Source organism: Lagenorhynchus albirostris, chromosome X (assembly GCF_949774975.1).
Source record: "Lagenorhynchus albirostris chromosome X, mLagAlb1.1, whole genome shotgun sequence".
NCBI lineage: Eukaryota > Metazoa > Chordata > Mammalia > Artiodactyla > Delphinidae > Lagenorhynchus > Lagenorhynchus albirostris.
The window spans coordinates 6,798,937-6,824,262 of record NC_083116.1 but is presented as its reverse complement, the minus strand read 5'-3'; the positions used below and the strand labels follow the sequence as shown (position 1 = coordinate 6,824,262).

At 35.9% G+C, this 25,326-nt stretch overlaps 1 non-coding gene across 1 annotated transcript; it reads right to left on the bottom strand.

Moving 5' to 3' along the window:
- Positions 1 to 17,244: 17,244 nt before the first annotated feature.
- Positions 17,245 to 17,351, bottom strand: LOC132514194 (U6 spliceosomal RNA). The gene has a single exon (XR_009538681.1). It is a non-coding gene; the product is annotated as a U6 spliceosomal RNA (small nuclear RNA).
- Between the last annotated feature and the right edge of the window lie 7,975 nt (positions 17,352 to 25,326).

Here is a 25,326-nt window from a genome sequence, read left to right as displayed (position 1 = left end):
GTGTTAATTTGGGTCAATCACAGACCTAGACATCTCTCTTATTTTCCTAAGATAAGCAAACATAAAACATAACAAAACCAAAATGATGTCTTGTTATCATAGGTCTTGTATCATATCATAGGTCCCATAGCATAAAATTGAGTTGACCATAACAAAGTAGATAAAAAGTATATTAGTTAGTGCATGAAAAAGAATATGTATTTTTACCTATATCTCCTCTTCAAGCTCAGTATCATTCAAGAGAGCAAGGGCACTATTAAACTAAATGACAATGAAGGAATAAGCAACAAGATAAAATTTAAAATTAAAGAATAAATGAGAGGTAAAAATTAAAACTGAAATGGAATAAATAATACACGAATTTCTAGAAATTAAAAATTGTATATAAGAACTCCCACATAGAGGAGCCAGTGTGTCCAAAGACTAAAGCAGTGTTTTGGAAAACAAATGCAAGGAGCTTCCTAAGCATGCAGACAAAGAGTACAAATAGGTGCTAATTGTTTTTGTTTTTGTTTTTTTTCAATCTATTGCTATGTTACGAATTAACTCAAAATGCAGCAAATTTAAAAATGCACACATTCATCATCTGACAGAATCTGTGGGTCCAGAAACTGGGAACAGTTTAGCTGGATCCTCTGGGTCTATGTTTCTCACAAGCTGCAGTTAGGCTATGCTCTCATCTAAAACCTCAACTCAGGAAAGTTTCACTTCCCAGCTCATTTCCTCACAGGCTGTTGAACTGAGGCCTCAATCCCTCACGAGCTACTATCCAGAAATCTCCTTTGATTCCTTGCCAGGTGGGCTTCTCCACTGAGGATCTGACAATGGGGCAGTTGACCTCATCAGAATGAGAATTGCTAGCAAGATGGAAGTCACAGTCTTTTGTAACGTAATCATAGAAGTGACATCCCATTACTTTTGCTGTAATCTCTTTATTAGAAAAAAGCCACTATGTAGAGCCCACATTCAAGGTGAGGAGATTATACAAGAGATCAGTATCAGGAGGTAGGGTCTTCAAGAGCCATGCCAAAAGATGGCTTTCACAGTAATAATTCTAGTAAAGATGATAACAATAACTACAAACACATAAATAAATAAAAGCAACACACTATCAGAAATAAATGGAACAATATTTTCAGAAATTTGTAATTCAACAGCTGGGTATATGACTATAGTTTTCATATATTTAGGCATCAGAAAAGCAAATGCTCATAATTTTAACCAAAGTATAATCAAATGTTGACAAATTATGACCAACCACTTAAGATCCTAAGTTAAAAAAAAAAAGATGTAATCTAACCAACATAGAAGCAAATTAAAACTAAAAGCTTATAAATGGGAAGGGAGTGGTAAAACTATCTTGGCAATCAACATAGAAACCATTTATACCTGAAATAAAGTTAGAATCTGAATATATTAGTATGGTTGAAATACAAAATGTAAAATTATTCTTCGAAGAGAAGGTAAATAATGTAAAACAAATAATTTTAGATAACCTAATAGTTCCAAAACTCCAAATTATATAAGAAAATAATTAAGAAATACAAGAAGCATCAGAAAAAATTTAAAATGCTAAGTTACTTATTTCTGTAGGAAGTAGATAATGCATACCTGTATTTTGACTTTGTAGTAAAAAATATGTAAGTTCAAGGCTGTTTTGAAAAAAGTGAGCATGATTAAAATGTGGTAAGAATATATTATCCAATTTATCCAATATTTTTTTGGATCCAGCTCTTAAGGAAAAGGAAATAAAAGCAAAAATAAATAAATGGGACCTAATGAAATTCAAAACTTTTGCACAGCAAAGGAAACCACTGACAAAATGAAAAGACAACATACTGAATAGGAGAAAATATTTTCAAATGATATGGCCAATAAGGGATTAATATCCAACATACATAAACAGCTCATATAACTCAACACCCAAAAAGCAAACAACCCGATTAAAAAATGGGCAGAAGACCTGAATAGATATTTTTCCAAAGAGGAAATGCAGATAGCCAACAGGCACAAGAAAACATGCTAAACATTGCTAATCATCAGGGAAATGCAAATCAAAACCACAATGAGATATCACCTCACACCTGTCAGAATGGCTATCATCAAAAAGAACACAAATAACAAATGTTGGCGAGGATGTGGAGAAAAGGGAGCCCTTGTACGCTGTTGGTGGGAAAGTAAATTGATACAGCCACTGTGGAAAACAGTATGAAGTTTTCTCAAAAAACTAAAAATAGAACTACCATATGATCCAGGAATTCCACTCCTGGGTATATATGTGAAGAAACACTAAAACACAAATTTGAAAAGATACATGCACCCCAATGTTAATAGCAGCATTATTTAAAATTGCCAAGATATGGAAACAACCTAAGTGTGTGTCTGTGTGTGTGTGTTTGTGTGTGTACACACAATGGAATACCACTCAGCTACATAAAAAATGAAATTTTGTCATTTGCAGCAACATTGATGGAGGGCATTATGCTAAGTGAAATAAGTCAGACAGAGAAAGGCAAATACTGCATGATCTCACTTATATGGGGAACCTAAAAAATACAAGCTAATGAATATAACCAAAAAAAAGAATCAGACTCACAGATATAGAGAACAGACTAGTGTTTACCAGTGGGGAAAGGGAAGAGGGGTCACAACACAGGGGTAGGGGATTAAGAGGTACAAACTATTATGTATAAAATAAATAAGCCACAAGTATATATTGTACAACACAGGGAATATAGCCAATGTTTTATAATAACTATAAATGGAGTATAATCTTTAAAAACTGAATTACTATATTGTACATCTGTAACATATAATATTGTATAGTGACTATACTTCAATTAAATTTCAAAGCATTTGATAATACTAAAAATAATAAGAGCATAGAGGCAGCATAGAAAGGAAGAATGAAACAGTCGATGACTTTAAAAGAAGTTAGTGATAAGGAGGCATAAAAATAAAATTCATAAAATTGAATTACAGAATTTTGATCAAAAATAGTAATACTGAATACAAATGGATTAAATTATGCTACTAAACAATAAAGTCTCTCATACTAGAAAAGGACTAAATACAACATGTATATGGTGTAATCCAATTTAAAGTCAAAGGTTGGGTGCCATGCAGGTTGTTCTCTACACTAAGACTTTTTATCAATAAAAATGAAAAATGTACTAGAGAATGGACTTGAGGATATGGGGAGGGGGAAGGGTAAGCTGTGACAAAGTGAGAGAGTGGCATGGACATATATACACTACCAAACGTAAAATAGATAGCTAGTGGGAAGTAGCTGCATAGCACAGGGAGATCAGCTCGGTGGTTTGTGACCACCTAGAGGGGTGGGATAGGGAGGGTGGGAGGGAGGGAGATGCAAGAGGGAAGAGGTATGGGAACATATGTATATGTATAACTGATTCACTTTGTTATAAAGCAGAAACTTACACACCATTGTAAAGCAATTATACTCCAATAAAGGTGTTAAAGAAAAAAAGAATGGCACTCTCTGATGCAGCTAAGGAGAATAAAAAATGATAAAACTTTTCTGGAAAAAAAAATGAAAAATGTAAATGAATGAATCCATGACCCATAAAATAAGATAAAGAACAAAAAAGTAAGTCAATAGTAAGTACAAAAAAAAATTACTAAAGATAAAAGAAAAAGCCTGTGAGGTAAAGACTATATCTAAATAATACATCAAAATCTTGTGCTTTTTTTTTTAAAAAAACCCATAAATCACTAGATAAGATGATCAATAAAACATGAAGAAAGCACAAAATTGCAAAATGATATGACAGGAAAGAAATAACAATTGAAATAGAGAAAAAAAATTAAAACTCAAAAGAGACTAAGTGGCAAACATCTTTGAAAATATGTTTAAAAACCTAGAGGAAATGGGTAATTTCTTTGGGAAATACAGATTACCAGAAGTTATCTTATTTGTTTAAAAAGCTCAAGCAGACCAATTTCCATTGAATAAATAGAGGAATTTATTAAGTAAGTGCCTCTCCCCCCAAAAAAGCACGAGGGCAAGGAAGGTTCAGAGAAGAATTATAGCAAATCTTTAAAGACCAGATAATCAAATGCTCTAGAAATTATTCAAGAGGATTGAAAAAAAAATCTTCTGTAATTCTCTTTAGAACTAAGTATAACATGGTCTAAAGCAGAAAGAGTAAAAAAGAAAGACTACAGACAACATCACTCATGAATACCAAAGCAAAAATATTAACAAACAGAATCCAATACCACATTAAGAAAACAATACACCATAATCAACCAGGATTTGTTCCAATAATGCAAAGTTGGTTCAACATTAGGCAAACCATTAAAAGCATTACTACATTAATAATGAAAAGACATATTACTATTTCCATTGATCCTGAAAAGGCATTTTACAAGCCGCCAACATAAAATCAGATACTGGCTTTAGGATATATAGGATATATAGATAAATATATTCTAAAACCAGTATCTTATTTAATAGGAAACATTAGCATTATTTCCATTAAGATAAGAAACAAGGCACAGATTTCCGCTATATCACCTACTGTTTCAATTTGTACTAGAATTATTAGTAAATTTAATTAGACAGGAAAAAATCAATTATATATAATATATAATAGTACATGATGAAGAATAAAACTACTTCTATGTGTACTTAGAAATTTTAAGAGAATCCATGATTAAACTAACTCAAACAGTAAACAAATTCAGTAAAATAGTAAGATATAATACTAACATAAAAATCAATAGTCTTTAAAAACAGGAACACTAAATAGGATATAATGACAGAAGAAACCCGATTCACAGGAATAAATGGACGATTAATATCCTTGGGGATAAATTTAACAAATAATATGCAAACTTACATGAGGAAAAATTTTAAACTCTCCAGAAAGACTCAAATGGAACAAATAAAAAGGCACCTATTATTCCTGGATAAGGTAATTCTATGTTAAAAGATGAGTATGCTCATAAATTCATTTATAAACTCAATATAATCCCAATAAAAAATATCCACAAACTACTCTACAGTGTTAGACAAATTGATACTAAATTTCATATGGGGAAACAAGCATGCAAAATTAGCAAGGAAACACTGAGAAAGAAAAAGTATAAAGAGGGGATGAGCCCTACCAGACATTAAAGCAAAATATAGTCTCTAATTAAAGCAGCTTGGTGTATGAATAGAAAAATAGACTAATGGAATAGAATGGAAAGTTCAGAATTATATCCAAGTATATATGAAAATTTAGTATATGAAAAAGATAAAATTACTTCTAAATCTCCCACCATAAACAAGAATAAACTCTAGATGAATAAAGTATCTAAAGTAAAAATGATAATAGTAACAATAATAACACAACAATAAGAATACTAGAAAAAAGGCATGGGTGCATTCCTCTTTAATCTGAGTGTTAGAAAAAAAACTTCTGTGACTCAAAACCAAAGATTTAAAAATTTGACCATATACATACATATATACACATATATAACATGCAATAAACACCATTTGAAAAGTTAAAAGACAGCAAAGGAATAAAGCCCAATAGAAATCTGGAGAAAAGACAAGAACAGATAATTTACAGCCACACATATACAGGGAATATAGATACTGCCCACATACTCCCCAAAGTAGAAAAATGCACATTAAAACAATACTGCTATCTCATTTCTCACTTATCAAACTGGTAAAAATTTTCAAATGTATCAACAAATCTTGATGAGGCTGTGGGAAAACGCTGTTGGTAGGAATGCAGACTGGCAAGACCTTTCCAGAAAGAAATCTGGAAATACTTAAGAAAACTAAACATGCAATTTATCTTCTGACCCAGAAATGTGACTTGTTGGAAACTACCCTGAAGATACACTTCCAAAAATACAGAAGACATATTTACAAGTTTATTGATTGCAGCATTGTTTGTAATTGTAATGTTTAGGAAATATAGGAAATCATCTAAATGCCTTTCCCTAGTAGAGAATTTGAATAAACTATGATACCTCTATGTAATCCTAATGCAGCTGTAAAAATAAAGAATGATACCCAGGAAGTTCTCTGGTGGTGCAGTGGTTAAGAATCCACCTGCCAACACAGGGGACATGGGTTCGAGCTCTGGTCCGGGAAGATCCCACATGCTGCGGAGCAACTAAGCCCGTGCGCCACAACTACTGAGCCTGAGCTCTAGAGCCTGCGAGCCACAACTACTGAGCCTGCGTGCCACAACTACTTAAGTCTGCATGCCTAGAGCCTGTGCTCTGCCACATAAGAAGTCACTGCAACGAGAAGCTCGCACACCGCAACAAAGAGCATCCCCCGCTTGCCGCAACTAGAGAAAGCCCATGGGCAGCAACGAAGACCCAATGCAGCCAAAAATAAATAAACAAATTAATTAATTAATTTTAAGAAAAGAATGATTTCCTTCATATATTAATTTTAAAAAGCAAAGTGCAAATAGAGTGTCTTCAGTAGGCTACTCTCCATGTAAGAAAGAAGGCAACATAAATATGCATTCATCTGCTTATCTGTGCAAAATAAATACAAAAAAGTTACATCAGAAACTAAAGAAATTAAGTATTGGGAGAAGGTGCAAAGAAGGAGAGAATGGGAATGAGTTAGCAGAGATGAGGAACAAATAACATTTATGTGAACATTTCTCTAAGCATACATTTTTGTATAGTTGTATCTCTTAAAGCCATAGTAATGTTTCACAGTTTTCTGAAGTAAATGAACAATTAAAACTAATATGAATGTGTGGGGAAATAAAATGGAATACAAACCAGAGCAAAGAAATATACTGATATTAGAAAGAACCACACAGAAGGGAGTGGGGAAGAAAAGAACTAACCTAAATTACTTTGGAAAATGTCATTATGACTGGATACTGTAAGGCTAAAGACAAAAAAAAGAACCAAGCTGCTGTAGATATTGTACTCTATTACTAAATTTGTTTTCACAGAAGTATCGTTGAACGAATATGTGACTACATTGTAGATAATGAGAGCCAGTTGTGTAAGGGCGGATTGGGGAGGTATTCTGAAGGAAAAGAATGTCATCATCAATTTCTGTCCTTCAGTCATTCCATGAAATATAGTGCTTGCCAATGATCAATGATCTAAGTCAAATGCGGAGAATAGACTCAACCAAATGAACATCATCCTATTGCTCATTGCCGTAGGGGCTGAAAGACTTCCAATGTCATTGCTCATGGGAGTATTTTGTCACTGTCTATCAGTGCACGCTTGGCTCCGGAATTTCAAAATTAACTTCCCTCCTCTTTCTCTGCCTCCTCCTCCTTCTTCAAGATATTTCATAACCACTAGTGACATCTTGCAGAACATTAGAATTTTGCACAACCCTGGATGAGAAATTCTGCTCTAGGGTCACCACTAATATAGTGAGATAATACATCTAACAATCTAATGGGTCTTCTGATAGCAGGGGCTGAGATGAAGTTTGGAGAAAGCCTTGTGATATGCAGCACAGCTGTGGGGTGAGCATTTCCAATGAGTGAACGAACCACCTTGGGCTGAATTAGCTGGGCTTGAATATTCTAGCTTTGCTCAGTCACTAGATGTGGCCTGCCCCAGTAAGGGCATGACATTAGGTAAGGCAGCATCTGTAGCTGAGACACATCCTGAAGGAGCTGACAGCTGGGTAACTAGTCCTTTCTTGAAGCAGATAATAAGTGAGGCATCACCATGTCTAACACAGTCCATCTCACGTACTTCCCAAACGCGCCCCTTCCACATATATTTGGGGAGCTCCTCCTATAGGATTCTGGTGGGCCTTTCTTACTAAGAAGAAACTAGAAGAGGAAAGTTAATGGACAAGCTGCAGCCTCATTCCCTGAACAACTGAGGCTCATTGTCTCTCCCAAAATCTATTTTAGATTCTCCTGATTCTCAACTACCACCTGTCGACTGAAGAAAAAAACACTACCTAAAAGTTGTGTTATGTTTTATTTGGAGACCTTACTAAGGGCTAGAGCCTACCTGGGAGACAGGCTCTCAAATAGCTCTGAGGTAAGGGAGGAGCCAGGATTATAGAAGAGATTTTGCTGGGGGAAAAAAAATGTAGTCGAACAGCTAATCACAAAAAACAGACATCTCAAGTTAATGATTTTAGCACTTTTCTATGTATGGGAAGATGCAAGACTCTGGGCTCAATGAAATGATTCCTTTGATATGCACTTTAACTATCTGGGGCCATTATCCTGTTTTTCTCCATCCTGCCTTCCCCTCAGGGCACACCATCAGGCAGGCTGCAGAGGCTGAAGGCTTGATGGCTGGCAACATTGTTTACTGAAATGGCAGGCAACATTCTTTTGTCTACATACCAATGCTGGCCTCAGTGGCTTACCTGGCACCCAATCCAGACCCCCATTCCTGAGGGACCTGAGGTAACCATCTCCTACTCAGGCCTGGGATGCTTTACCTGTCCTTTTACAATCATATTTGGGTAAATAAATACCAAGAAGAATCCAAGTGGATCACCAAAGTGTCATACTTAGCTCTCTGAATATATTCTCCCCTATTTTCTACTAATGAAATATAAATCAGGATCTTAGTAATATGAGGCATTCCTGCTCTGTTTCTTAAGCGGGATGAGAAAACGTGGAGCCACCTAGAGTGTGTGTCCTTGTTGTAGTTTCATGAATTTGACCCAATATGTTTTACAACTGAGCCATGGACCAAGTGTATTGAATGTCTGGATATTATAGCTGCTAGTTGTGTACTTTTCTAGGACAAGCATTTCATCAGTAAAAGGCTACACAATAGTGGTTTCTGCAACTTCTAGAAGAAAACTTTATATTATTACTGGGACTCATGAATTTATCCTTCCTTTATTTTTACAGTTATATGAATACGTGTAAGCCATGTCAGAAATAAGATATATGACTATCATATATCTAAGTTTTAATATCATCAGAAATAACTGAATAACAGAATCTGAATGTCTCATGCTTAGACATATCATTAATTAAAACTTTACATGCCTCCTAGCAAAGTATATATGGCCATTTCTTATTTGTTAATCATGTAAACCATCAACATGTCATCAGAATAATTTCCTAATCTTTTTCCTGCCCAAAGACCAGTACGACATCTGTGTAAGCCAGCTGATCCAACCCAATTTTATTGTTCTGTCTCTGCCATACATTACAATATCTGTATTTGCTTTCTTAGTTTCCACAAAATGGCCTCTTGGTATTGGTATGTGTTTCATGAGAAAGAAAATATGAATGGGAATAATGATTTTCAGAATGGTAATATTTCAAATTGGATATTTAAATTGGCTTACTGTTTTATATCATAGGGATACTTCAAACTTCAAGTTTACTGAGCTATGATAAAATCTATGACAAATAAAATATGGATCAGATATATTAAATGTAATTATTGGCTATGGCAATTTTCCACAGTACCTCAAAACCCAACTTTAATCATCATTATATGTACATGTTTTAGAGGTTTTATACAAAAATTATATTGATAAACAGACACAGAAAGAGCTTTGTAACAAGAACACATATTTTTGTCTGCTTAATATTTAGTTTGAAATATTTTCTCTATCAAATATATCCTTAAAGTCTATTTTTACATTCATGAATTCATAAGAATTCTAAGGAAGGCCAGGATAAATTTTTCAACAAGTTTGATAGATTTTTTTTTCAGAACAGACATTTCATTTACATGGACCATCTTAAACCAATAGCTAACATAGTATATCTGGATATTGGGGTCACATCACAGCTGAATTCATGCCTAATTAATACTAAATATATAGTGACTGCTTACTAAATGCCTAAAACTCTTGTAAGCACGTTACATGTATTGTATTAACACAGTTCACACTCACAGTAGCCTATTAAGTAAATACTATTCTTCTTCTTCTCCTTCTCCTTCTTCTTCAAGTTTTACAGATAAGAAACCTGAGGCAAAGACAGTTTATTGATTTGTCCGCAACTAACAGGATAAAAGTAAAAATCAGTTGCTGGTTACGTATATTTACAAGCCAACAGTGCCCTAAAAGACTTTCCAAATAAATTATTTTCTCCTAAGTGCTTAGACTATGACCCTGTAATTTTTTTTTATCCCTTCATTAGCCACTCTCTCTTTTGAAGCCCTGGGTAAATTCTAGTAAATTCTAAATAAGTTTATGAATGAGATAATTAAATTTCTTTATAGTTCATTTTATGAACACAGGACCTCTGCAAATATTGGTGAATTAGACTAGGGATGGGGAACTTACTTGATTTGGTATAATCATTATGATGGCTAATTTTATGTGCTAACTTGACTGGGGTAAGGGATACCCAGATAGCTGGTAAAACATTACTTCTGAGTGTGTCTGTGAGGGTGTTCCCAGAAGGAATTACCATATGAATTGGTAGATCACCCTCACTAATGTGGATTGGCATGATCCAACTCATTGATGGCCTAGACAGAATAAAACGGTGGAAGAAGACTGAATTTGCTCTCTGCTTGAACTTGGACAGCCATCACCTCTTGCCCTTGGACATCAGTGGCTCCTGTTCCTCAGGCCTTCAGGTTTGGACTTGGAAATACACCACTAGCTTTTCTGGGCTTCCAGCTTGCAGATGGCAGAAGATAATGGGCATGAGACAATCTCTCATAATAAATTACCTATCTACCTATCTATCTATCTATCTTGCTATCCATCTATCTACTATTGGTTCTGTTTCTCTGGAGAAACCTGATTAATACTATCATATACCACTTATAGTCTACATATTTTATAGTAGAAAAAACTGGACTTGTATTAAGACAGAGGAATGATTTCCAGCTCTGTACTTAAAAATTTTATGACCATGTGAGAGTAACTTAAAATGTCTGAGCTTTACTTCTATCATCAATAAAGTGAAAAAACATCTGCCTCACAGATAGCATTTATAATGCATACATCATGCATTATAGGTGCTTGACCTATTACATATGCTCAATGAATCTAAATAATATAAATCCTATTTAATCTCAAGACTTGACTTCTGTATATCCTCTTAAGGATTTATCTCAAGTATTCCATCCCATTTCCCCCACCAATATATAATCAACAAGTAGTTAATTTTCACTACAACCCATTTAATTACTATGAAAAAACTGGATATTAATGCAAGATTTTTGATCACTTATTTCTGTTTTGCCTGTTTTTGTTTGTAGTTGACCAGCAGACTTGCTGAATTGTTCTCATTACTTGATAATGTTCTAGGAGATATGGTGTAACTCTAACAGGACTTCCTTTTGACTACACTGTTTTTACCTCTGTTCTGATTCAGTTATTTCATTAAAAGACAGCCTTCAACATTTTTCCTCAGGTAGAGGTTTATGGGTGGTATACCCTCTGAATCCATACATATGTAAAAATATATATTTTTAAATTTTACTCTCCAGATGACTGCTGTTTGGGATGGGTACAGGATTTTGGAATCACAGTCTTTATCTTCTACTGGCTTGTAAAGTCCTAGTCACTTCCTGCTTCTTGTATTACAGTTGAGAAAACCAGTAAGACTCTGAATCCTTTGTAAACTACCTTGGAAGTTTTAAAGATATTGTTACATTATTGGAATTCATAAATTTCCCTAGGATATCTCTATGTGTATACCTTTTCTCCCTAGGAGCCCTTTCAATTTGCTGGTTCAACTAAGCCTTTTCACTCATGAGTCCCTTCAGTTTGCTGACTCCAGTCTTTCGGTGAAGCTAAATTTCTTCTATCATTTGTTTAATTCATATATTTCTTCCAATTGATCCATTTTCTTCTCCCGAAACTTTTCATTTTCCTGGATCCATCTATAAGGTTTCTTATTTTCCTCTTCATGGTTTTTGTTTTTATCTGTTTTAGATTTTCTTCAACTTGATTTTTTGGTCTACTAATTCAGTTCAGTCTTCAGCATTGATCATATTCTTTTCCATTTTGTCAATTGCAATTTTAAATTCAAAATCATATTCAAAAGAAATTTTTTTTTTTTTTTTGCTGTACGCGGGCCTCTCACTGTTGTGGCCTCTCCCGTTGTGGAGCACAGGCTCCAGACGCGCAGGCTCAGCGGCCATGGCTCACGGGCCCAGCCGCTCCGCGGCACGTGGGATCCTCCCGGACCGGGGCACGAACCCGCGTCCCCTGCATCGGCAGGCAGACTCCCAACCACTGCGCCACCAGGGAAGCCCCCAAAAGAAATTTTTGATATATTCTAATTGTACCTCTTTAAGAGTTAACTTCTGTCTTTTTCATTAATTCTATTTAAATGGTGATCTTCTGTATTGAAAGTTATATTGACTTTCTTCCCTCCTGTTACTGAGACCCTATAAGGGAGTTATCCTTCTCATTTCTAAATCACAGTTTTCTATTCTCCTAGAACCCATAAAAATCGGCTAGAGGGTCTTTTTTTAAAAAAAATCTTTATTGGAGTATAATTGCTTTACAATGGTGTGCTAGTTTCTGCTGTATAACAAAGTGAATCAGCTATACGTATACATATATCCCCATATCGCCTCCCTCTTGTGTCTCCCTTCCACCCTCCCTATCCCACCCCCTTAGGTGAACACAAAGCACCAGAGTTGATCTCCCTGTTCTATGAGGCTGCTTCCCACTAGCCATCTATTTTACGTTTGGTAGTGTATATATGTCCATGCCACTCTCTCACTTTGTCCCAGCTTACCCTTTCCCCTCCCCATGTCCTCAAGTCCATTCTCTACGCCTGCATCTTTATTCCTGTCCTGCCCCTAGGTTCTTCAGAACCATTTTTTCTTTTTAGATTCCATATATATGTGCTAGCATACAGTATTTGTTTTTGCTAGAGAGTCTTTTTGAGAAGTGGCAAATAATCCAGTGGCAGGAGGCAGTGGTTTTGTGGGTCACCATTGAATGAACAGGAAACAATTAGGCAACCTGCTGAGATGTGGGGATGAAAAATTTATGCTTCCGGGTTTCTTGGAGATACAAACCAAATTTTAGGAGTTGAAAAGAAAGAGCAATTTCTTCAACTGACCATATTATTTAAAAGAATTGCCTTTTCAATATGTACAATGGACAATAAGTTGATATAATGTTTATCACAATTCTCAGGAAAGAAAGATTAAACACTGTAAAGGCAGGAGAGGAGAATTCAAAGAGAAGATAAAGAGGCTTTTTATGTGCTTTCTTCCACAGTAATCAACCACAGACACAGGCAATGTCCTTGAACCACCCTTCAGTTCATGCTTCCTGGATTTCCTCTGTCTGATGTTGAAACCTGGCTACCTTTTTGTTTAGCTGTAATTCCCCTCATGTACCAGGAGCAATTCTTCTAGGGCAGAAACATCCCACCCCAATCAGTTTCACTGGGTTCATCAGGGATTGGGAAGGACACTCAAATACTATATGCAGCAAATTAGTAAACATACAAGTTTAGTTCTTTGAAGGGATTCATAGACTGAGGTCCCTTAGAAAACCCTGAAACACTGGTCTTTGTCTTCAAGCTCTGAGGAGAGGCAAATCTTCGCTTCTGCTGCTATTCCCTCTACTCTCATCTGGCAGTCTCCAGGACTGTCTCTGTCACAAAGATCTCAGAGAACCTTCTACCTTAGTTGGACTCTCCAGGCTCTACAAACATGGTGATTCTACTTGCTGTTTCATTCCAGATACAAAGTCAGAAGGAAAAAGGAGTCAGTACGTGAGGATCCACCTTCCCATGCCATCCAAAAGGGTAGGGGATACAGAAAGAAAGGCAACAGAGAATATTCCTTTGTCAGTGAAATGCTCAAATTCAGATCCTTACTCAACTCAGTGAGAATCTATCATATTTATTTTTAAATATGAAAATGGTATCAGGGGAAAATGCTATTGCTTCAGACTGAATGCAAGTATGTAAGTAGTCAATATCACTGAAGCCAAATTAACCATGAGATTCAAAATACATTTTAAATATGTTTATGATAAACAGTCTGCTGTGACTGAACCTATTCATTTATACTGAAATGACATATTGCTGCACTAACCAATTACCACATAAGAGCATTAATGGTGTTAAGGAGTTTCAGCTGTAAGCTTTACACTGAATAGAAAACAGAAGAAATGAACATAGAAGAGGTAGAAATAGGATATGTCCTTTTCATTTATCCAGCTAAAATTTAGTTTAGCTTTTCAGGGTATACCAGGTCAAAAAATATTTAACACTTGATTCTGCTGATTGACTTAAACTTCCCATTCCTTTCTATGGCCAGAAAACCACTTGCTTGGCAACCATAAAAAAAAAAAAAAAGGAAAATAATCTGCTCAATGTTAATTGTAATTCACTGACCTCATTTTCTTTTGTTAGAAAAGTTCCAGCAAAACATGGATCACAGCCATGAATCAGGCCTGTACATTCCAATCAAGTTCCCTGGTTTTGAGCTCCTTAGGGATAGGGTAGAAGAGGATGATGCTAAGACCCTAGAGAAGTCATACTGGGTCACTGACAAAACGCTTTTTTGTAAATCATTAAAATCCTATTGAAAAAGTACCAAAGGTAACTCAGTGGGGGAAATGACAGTCTTTTAAACAAATAGTTCTACATACTACATAGTTTTTGAAGGCATAGTTTTGAAGTTTTCAACGCCTACATGTTTTCTCACGAATAAAACCAAAGTGAGGCCTCACTGTCAGATTATCTGTATGTTCCCTTCTGAATCCACTGGATTCTGTGATTTAAGTGTGTTTAAACAAGGCTGTCATCAACAATCATCTTGACTTTTAAAAGTGTATTCTACTTCAGAATTATGTGTGGAATAAACACCTTAAAAGTGAAAAAATAAACAAATGGTTCTAGAAATTCCATGACCATATATACAAAAAAAAGAGAACCTATACACACACTTTACAATATCACAAATATTTACTAAAACTAGATCATAGACCCAAATATGAAATGCAAAACTATAATACTGCTAGTAGAAAACAGAGGAGTTTTTAAGATATAATACCAAAAGCACAACCAATGAAAGAAAATTGATAGTTGGGCTTCATTAAAAGAAAAAAGACCCAAAACTTCTGCTCTAAGAAAATTAAAAATTAAGCCACAGACCAGAAGAAAATATTTATAAAACACATATTTAGTAAAGGACTTGTATCCAAAATAGACATATTTAAAATCAAAAACAAGAAAACAACCCAATTAAGAAAAGAAAAATGACATAAACAGACACCTTACCAATGAAAATATATAGACTGCAAATAAGCACATGAAAAGATGCTCAAGATCATATGTCTTTATGAAGTTGCAAAGTAATCAACAATTATAGTCCACTAAACATTTATTAGAATGGCTAAATTAAAAAAAAAACCCTGACAATAAAAATTTCTGGTAAGGAGGTAGAACAACAGAATCTCTCATCCATTGCAGGTGGGAATCCAAAACAGTACAACCATTTGGAAAACAATTTTGCAGGTTCTCAAAAGCTAATCATAGTTTACCATATGCAATCTAGCAATTTTGCTCCTAGGTATTTACTAAACTGATTTGAAAACTTATACCTACATGAATAGCTATCTGCATGTGAATATTTATAGCACTTTTATTCATGATTGCACATATTGGAAGCAAAAAAGACATGCTTTAATAAGTGAATGGATGTACAAACTGTGGTGTACCCATACAATGAAATATTATTCAATGATAAAAAGAAATGACCTGTCGGGCAAGGAAGACAGGGATGGATTTCAAAGCCATGTTGCTAACTGAAAGATGACTGTCTGAAAAGGCTACCTATTTTATTATTCCAATTATATGCCATTTCAGAAAAGGCAAAAATATAGAGACAGAAAAAGATCAGTGATTGCCAGGAGTTCAGAGAGAGTGGCTATGTTGAGTAGGTGAAGCACAGGAGATATTACCATCATGGAAAATTAGGTAACGAGTACATAGGCTCTCTGCATTATTTCTTACTGCTGCATGTAAATCTACAATTATCTCAAAATAAAAAGTTTGGGGCTTCCCTGGTGGCGCAGTGGTTGAGAGTCCGCCTGCCGATGCAGGGGACGCGGGTTCGTGCCCCGGTCTGGGAGGATCCCACATGCCGCGGAGCTGCTGGGCCCGTGAGCCATGGCCGCTGAGCCTGCGCGTCTGGAGCCTGTGCTCCGCAACGGGAGAGGCCACAGCAGTGAGAGGCCCGCGTACCGCAAAAAAAAAAAAAAAAAAAATTAATTAAGAAAACCAACCAGGTGAAACCAAGTTAATAATATATTTCATTTACCCCACTATATCTAAAATATCATCATTTCAACATGTAATCAATATAAAACAGTAATAAGATGTTTTCCATTATTTTGGTATAAGCCTTCAAAGTCTGGTGTATATTTTATATGGATAGCATATCTCAAATCAGATGCTCAGTTTCCTCGGGAATGCTTGATCTATGCTTGATCTATATTTACATTTCATAAAATTTAATGTTGAAAAATTAGATTAATATGTTCAAGTTATCCCAAACATACTTAAATACTTCCAATAATTGAAACAGTTACCAAAAAAGCATTTTCCTTTAATATCTCTATCCACATGGCCAAAACTGGCTCATCTCTTTTAGAAAAATTGATATCACTTTGAAGCAAAAACGCATCGATTTCAAATTACATATGTCCAAGTGAATTAAATTCACTAATTCTTGTATCAACTCAGTATTATTAATACGGAATTCAAAGGGAGTATTTCATAAGTTGAAAGTACTTTCAGTGTACCAATATATATAAAATGTTCTTCACATTTGTCTTGTAGTTTTTGCAGTCAATGTATATAACGCTGTCTATTACAATTAATACCTTCATGTTGATTCAGGATAGGAAAATGTGTAATGTCATTATTATTTATATAAATTCTGAAAAGTTTCTATTTGCGTATAAAATTGTGTACCTCTCTAGCTGCGTCACAAGCTTTTCCTTTCCTTGGAGCTTCAGTTCCATCTCATTGAGATGCAATGTAGTACTGGTGAGAAAATGTAAACCATAGCATCAATTTTGGCTTCGATTACTGAATATTTGGCAAGTATCCCCCCCCTTTTCTTAAACATCTTTTTTGGAGTACAATTGCTTTACAATGGTGTGTTAGTTTCTGCTGTATAACAAAGTGAATCAGCTATGCGTATACATATATCCCCATATCTAATCCCTCTTGCGTCTCCCTCCCACCCTCCCTATCCCACCCCTCTAGTTGGAGACAAAGCACCGATCTGATCTCCCTGTGCTATGTGGCTGCTTCCCACTAGCTATCTATTTTACATAAAAATATGGAACGCTCCATGAATTTGCGCGTCATCCTTGGGCAGGGGCCATGCTAATCTTCTCTGTGTCGTTCCAATTTTAGCATATGTGCTGCCGAAGCGAGCACCCTTCCCCCTTTTTTTTTTTTTTTTTTTTTTGCTGTACGCGGGCCTCTCACTGCTGTGGCCTCTCCCGCTGCGGAGCACAGGCTCCGGACGCACAGGCTCAGCGGCCATGGCTCACGGGCCCAGCCGCTCCGCGGCACGTGGGATCTTCCCAGACCAGGGCACGAACCCGCGTCCCCTGCATCGGCAGGCGGACTCCCAACCACTGCGCCACCAGGGAAGCCCCCTTCCCCCTTTTTTAAAGGAAATCTCGAATTGAAGATAATGGTGGAGTAAATATTTGTAAAGCTCTTTCATGACTCAACCAATGAACGTTGACAAAGACCATAGATCATTACATTTGCTGTCTTTCATTACTTTTAAGAGTTCCATCAACTGGTGCTGATTCATAACATTGCAGTAATATACTAAACAACTTCACCACTGTACTTTTGATACAGAGTCTGCTTCAGAACATTGAGCAAAATAGTTTTAATATGTATCACGCTGGGAATGAAGTAATAAGAAAAACATCATCCCATAAATCCAGATTTTTTTTTTTTTGCGGTACGCAGGCCTCTCACTGTTGTGGCCTCTCCCGTTGCAGAGCACAGGCTCCGGACGCGCAGGCTCAGCGGCCATGGCTCACGGGCCCAGCCGCTCCGCGGCATGTGGGATCTTCCCGGACCGGGGCACGAACCCGTGTCCCCTGCATCGGCAGGCAGACTGTCAACCACTGTGCCACCAGGGAAGCCCCAAATCCAGATGTTTTACCTGACTTAGCTGGAATACCATCTTTTTTTCTTATTGAGCTTAAATTCTTTTTTGACAAACGTAAAAGATTCAGATCTATCCCATGAGTTTTATTTTGTAGGCTTCAAATTGATATTTCTTCATAAATTTGGATGCACTTTGACACAAAATATATCCAAAGTGTTACCTGGGCAATGTCTCTTATATTACATGCAGTAGTGACCTCTGAGTTGAGACTGGTCCCAGGGGGTCTTTCACAGTACTATATGGGCTCCAAACCCAGAAGCATAGAGTAAAAAACAAGGGAGTCCAAGGTCATGATGCAGTGTACCCTATATGACTGTAAATTTAATCCAAGAGCTCTCTAGTGATTATAGCTATCTGAAAATGGAGTGCATTGAATGGATAGATTGTGAAGTTTTCCATATTTGAAGTGTTCAATTAAAGTCAGAGTTTGGTAGGGATCCCACTTGTTCTTTTTGATTGTTACAGAATTTTCAGCAGTAGGCATAAAACTAGTAGTAGAATAAAAAATGGGTCTCTTCACCCGTCCACTTTATCTGAATACTAGTTAGAGACTGGGGATCTAGAGCACCAGGAAAAATTTCTCAAAGCATCCTTTTCCTTGTGGTATCACAGAGTACTTAATTCTAAACATCAACCATAATGATAGGGTCTAGACAGAGTATTGTTTCTTATGATTTTGAAAATAAATTGTCTCTAATTCTTTACCTATATTCATAACAATTGGAAATACATTTGCATGCATATTTGATCACGCTGCAAGTCTTCAGACTTCTTCATCCTTAGGAAAATACTTGAGGAGAAAAAGAAAAAGATATGTTTCACACCACATCCTATCAGCTCACAGTACCTAAATTCAATATACCAAATAAAGGCCACTCAAGGCAGTGAACACAGTTCATCTCCAGAGACAGGACTATCAATCAAACGATTTTGCTTCCTCTCCCATCCTTGAGCATCCTGGGACCTGGCTATTGGTCTTTAACAACAGCAACAACAACAAATCTGCTTTGCTACAAAACCAGTGAAATAGTCAGATCCTACCTGTATGTGTTCTTGCCTGTGCAGTAACCTCTGACTCTTAGCTAGTCTACCAAACTGTTATCTGTGAGAGACAAGTATGTATATATACAAGGATGTAGGATACTGCCTGGAAATTAAAAGACACTAACATAATAGAAAATATTATCAGTAAATTCTACTTGACTATGGGTAGCTCACATTTCAGAACAGGAAATAGCTGTCATGGGCACTGAGGTGGAATATGTTTCCATGTTACTAATATTTTATCAGCTGAAAAGTCAGTCCCTTCCAGGTATACCCACAACCTAGTAAATGTCAAAGATGAATATAAGAGACTTGGGGATTCTCTTCATTGCCTTTATTAGTATGCATTCGTGTTGTTTTTGTAGATAGGTTCACATTTTCAGTGACTCATCAAATATTTGATCGGGATACTGTTCAATACCTTCAAGTGAGACAAAGGAATAAAAGGCCACCTATGGCCTTGGTGTCTTTAGGGAATAAAGATAGAGAATCTGGCAAATTCTGTGTGTCCCTTAAGTTCATTATAAAACAAGTACTATTCACAAGCTGTTACACCATGAGCAATTTAGTAGAGTCGATATCCAAGCCTACACCAATTCTCCTGGTCCAATTATTGCTGTGTATCTATAGGTCATTCTTTTAATTTTTGAGTTTGTATATTTGCTGAGTGTTGAATCTCACAGGCATAGAGAGAGTCTTCTCCCTGGAATCCTCTCCTAATTTTCACCTCCCTGGAGAGGCTTCCTTGACGGCTTAGGCTTTAAAGCTCAGAAAGACTACAGCAACTTTTGTGCATGCCACATGGGTGCCATTTATCTTGTGCGGGCGCCCAAGCCATCTATCCTTTGGTAGACCTGGGACCGAGCGCAGGGGACTGCAAGTAGGAAGTGCACAGCACAGGTGTGCTGTGCACTCAGCCTCTCACTGTTCTGGGGGAAGCATTCCGTTTATTGGGTAAAATAATTAGGGGGTGGAATATTATAATGAAAGAGAAAACTCTCAGATTTTATAATTGTGAATATATGAAATGCTGCCTTATCCACAGCCTACACCAGACCTATATGGTGATGTACTACTGTCATCCGTATTGCCAAAACAAATGTAAAAAAATATACAGAACCCCTGCACAACATGATACTAGTACTGTATTTTAGAAACTGACAGCAGGCTATTTTTATCTTTAGCCCAAGCTGAACGCTGACTTCGCCTTGATTTCCCTCCCTTGGCAAGGGCAGAGACTACAGCTTAGCAGCCTCTCTAACCTCCCACAACCCAGTGTTTAACTTACAGATTTATATACAGTAATGCTCAGCGAATGCCTGCTAAATCAGTGGGCTTTAATGTAAGGTACATGTCCTTGGAGTACACAGATAATTTCCAAGAGGCCCACAGGCATGGCTACACCTAAGGACCCCAGTTTTCAGATCTTCCACCGCCTATGTACCCTTTCTAAAACTAACCTGCCTGAACACACCTCTGGTCCAGGCTCATGCTGGTTCTGCTTTCACATGTCCACTTCAAAATTGTCCTCCCGCTTTACAAAAGAAAGGCATCCAACTCAAAAATCTGGAATCTTACTATAGTGCCTTACATTATACTGATAGCCTCCCAGATGCCAAGCAAAAGGGAAATTTGCAATACAGTGAAACTTCCTTTAACAAAGAATGGTATTGAAATGTGGTATTTGGAGTTATCTTGGAAAGTTCTGAATCCAGATACATTGTAGAATGGGGTGGTAAAGAAAAAAAATTGCTTAACGAACTCTCTTCCTCCATATCCCAAGCATTTTCAAAGAATTGAGTATCAGTAGAGTTTTGTGAGAGCAAAACAAAGAGAGCATTGTTAAGAAATATGGATGGTGATGGTACTTTCAGATAGGTGACAAACTCAAGGTAACGCTTTGTGCCTTACCCATCTTAGATTTAGAATTCAGAAGTCAGATGCAGTCATGAAGAGTATATTAATACACTTATTTAAATTGGAAAAAAATGAAGTCAGACTTTTTCTGACAGTCTGATTGGTTTCATAATGAAGACTGCCGTTGATAATTAGTTTATTTGACAAGTTGATTGCCAAATTTTTAATAAGCTAAATCTGCATCCCCACAATTTTGAAAAAAATATATTTAAAACTCATGATAAGATGAATCATTTTATATAAAACATCTTTTATTTTCAAAAGTGGGTTGAAATTAACAATATTTTAATTCCTCAAAGCTTTCCAAGTATATAAAGGTTCCTATAAGTAAGGGAGGAATACATGTAACTAGGACCCATTTAAAAATTTTCAGAATAGTTACGAGCACACATATTCCATAAAGGCAGGGGTCTTTATTTTCTTTGGTTCACTGTTTTATTTTAGCCTACAACAATACCTGACACATAGTAGACACTCAATAAATATTTGATGATAAATGAATAAAGTTTTCTGTATTCCCCTGGTACTGGTTCTCAGCATGTTGAAGAAAGAGCAGTATATCAACTTTTAGAATCTTTTTTTTACTCTTTCACAATTTTCCACTTGCAAAGTTGAACCTTTCACATAATTTAGTGCCATTTAGTTTTGTCTTTTTCTCCTGGATTTCACACATACTTTTTCTTCTTCTTTTTTGCATTTAAGGGAAGGAAAGTTTGGTGATATGCCTCAATTCAATTAAGTTTTCTTAGAAATCCAAACTTTGGAAAGACTTTTATAGCTCCCATACTTATTAGAAAAATGAAGACAAAGGGAAATTCAATGACTTAAACTCACTGCTATTTCTAGTCAGAGTATACTGCTCTTGGCTGTGATCATAATGTGCTCTATAGTGAACGAATTGGCCTAACAACAATAGCATCAAAAAGAATTAAAAAAAAACAGGAATAAATTTAACCAAGGCTGTGAAAGAACTGTATGTTGAAAACAATAAGACAGTGATGAAAGAAACTGAAGACAACACAAACAGATGGAAAGATATACTACATTCATACACTGGAAGAATCAATACTGTTAAAATGACTATACTACCCAAGGCAATCTACAGATTCAAAACAACTCCTATCAAAATTCCAACGGCATTTTTCACAGAAATAGAACAAGCAATCCTAAAATTTGTATGGAACCACAAAAGACCCTAAATAGTTAAAGCTGTCTTGAGAAAGAACAAAGCTGAAGTCATCATTCTTCCTGATTTCAAACTATACCACAAAGCCACAGTAATCAAAACAGTATGGTATTGGCATGAAAACAGACACATAGATCAATGGAACAGAATAGAGATCAGAAATAAACTAATGCACATATGGTTAACTAATTTATGACAAAGGAGTCAAGAATATACAATGAGGAAAGATAGTCTCTTCAATAAATGGTGGTGGGAAAACTGGATAGCCACATGCAAAAAAAAAAAGAAAAAGAAAAAAATGAAACTAGATTTCTATCTTACTCCATACACAAAAATCAAATCAAAATGGATTAAAGACTTGAACATAGGACCTGAAACCATAAAAGTCCTAGAAGAAAACATAGGGGATATGCTCCCATTGATCTTGGTGATGATATTTAGATTTGACACCAAAAGCAAAAGCAACAAAAGTAAAAATAAATAAGTGGGACTACATCAAATTAAAAGGTTCTGCACAGCAAAGGAAACCATCAACAAAATGAAAAGGCATCCTACAGAATGGGAGAAAATATTTGCAAGTCATGTATCTGATAAGGGGTTAATATCTAAAAAATATGTTTTTAAAAACTCACACCACCGAATAGCAAAACAAGCCAACCATCTGATTGAAAAATGGGCAGAGGAACTGAATAGACATTTTTTTAAAAAAGGTATACAAATGGCCAACAGGTACATGAAAAGGTGCTCAACATCATTACTCATCAGGGAAATGCAAAACAAAACAATGAGATATCACCTCACACCTGTTAAAATGGCTATCATCAAAAACACAAGAAATAACAAGTGTTGGTGGGGATGTGGAGAAAAGGGAGCCCTTGTGCATTGTGGATGGGAATGTAAATTGGTGCAGCCACTGAAAAACAATATGGAAGTTCCTAAAAATTATTAAATAGAGCTACGATATAATCCAGCAATTGCACTTTTGGGTATATATCCAAAGGCATTAAAAATAGGATCTCAAAAAGATATCTCACTACCATGTTCATTGCAGCATTATGCACAAGAGCCAAGCTATGGAAACAACATAAGTGTCCACAGACAAATCAATGGATAAAGAAGGTGTGTGTGTGTGTGTGTGTGTGTTTGTATACAGTGTATGTATGTACATACAACAAAATATTATTCAACCTTGAGAAAAAAAGGAAATCTTGCTATTTGCGACAGCATGGATGGAACTTGAGGACATTATGCTAAGTGAAATAAGTCAGACAGAGAAAGACAAAACCACATAGTATTACTTATACGTGGAATTAAAAAAAGAAGTCAAACTCTTAGGAACAAAGAGTAGAAAAGTGGTTGCCAGGGGCCAGGGCAGGGGGTGGGAGAAATAGGGGGGTTGATAAAACGGTACAAACTTTCAGCTGAAAGATGAATAAGGTCTGAGGATCTAATATAAAACATGGTGACTACAGTTTGTTATAACACTATATTGTATAACTGAAATTTACTAAGAGAGTAGAACTTAAAGGTTCTCACTAAAAAAAAAGCATAAATATGTGAGGTGATGGATGTGTTAATTACTAGACGGTGGAATTTGGCCTAACAGAAACAAATTCAAGCTCACTATTCTGATTGGGCTTGCTTCATATAGATTATTCAAGGGTCAAAAAGAATTATATTACATTTAAATTTTTTGGTTTAAAAACCAACAGCAAATCTTAAAACATCTTTTCTGATAACTAGGGTGAGATCTATAGAATTTTATAAGTAATGAAGGTTATATGCTTTGTTCATTTTGAAACTAAAAGTTTGTGCTCAGATATGAACCTGTTGTTTATTTTTCTTGTTTTGTGAAATCTGTTTTGATTGACTGCTTCTAGAATGAGAGCTGCAATAGATGTGCTCCATCAAGTTCAAGTCCATGTCTATATCATAGTCTTTTCCCAAGTTCCAAGCATAGGTTCTGACATAGGGATGAATCTCAAAAACGTGTGTGTGTGTATATATACACACACACACACACACACACACACACACACACATATACATATATATGTATATATATGCATATCCTCTACATGGCCCAAACCAGAACAGTAAAGATATTAAAATCATACAAGATGAAGAATAGTTGAAACTTAGTCATTATTATCCTGAAAAATAGAAAATTTATAGTTGATTGACAGCTTTTATCTTGTTATGTGAAAGATATTTGTTTGTATATGTCAACAGGATTCAAACAAATAATTAAAAATTATAAGAATTGTAAACCAAAAGGAAGACATTCCTAAGAACTCAGGCATATAACTAGAAACATTCAATTGTCTGTAACTAGAAAAATTCAAACATCCTTTTAAAGGATGCTGTAGGTTGTACTTATTTTTAAGAACAAAATTAGATATATTTAATGCCCATTATTGAACTAAAATCCCATAATCCTATAAATCCTATGATGCTACAGCTAAGTTGTGTTGAACATTTATTATACGTGTTCATCACTGACAGATAGTTTTACCTAGTTTTTTTCTTTAGACCTATGTGATAAACCTTATTTTCATCACTGTTTTACATATTAACAAACTGAGGTATTTAAAGTAACTTACTCATGCTACCACAGGCATCAGGTGGGTGAACTAGGTCTTGAAACACTTGAAGGCTACCCGCAATTTTAGATTGAGTAAAATAACTCTCACCTCTATTTTCTTCTTTTATTGCGACAACCAGGTACTTGGTGGTTGGGTACAGTAAGTTACCCTTACCCCTTTAGAACAGTGAACGTTCAAATATGTAAAGTCTACGGGCAACTTGTCTAATATTACAGTTAATTACTGGCATCAAAAGTGGATTTTCAACTCAAAATCCCCAACAGCCAGCAGGGATTTTTACAGTAAAAAAAGTGTAAGAAGTATGTGGAATCTAAAATATGACACAAATGAACTTATTTATGAAACAGAAACAGACTCATAGACATTGAAAACAGACTTGTGGTTGCCGAGGGGGAGGGAGAGTGGGGGAGGGATGGATTGGGAGTTGGGGATTAGCAGATGGAAACTATTATACTGTATATAGAA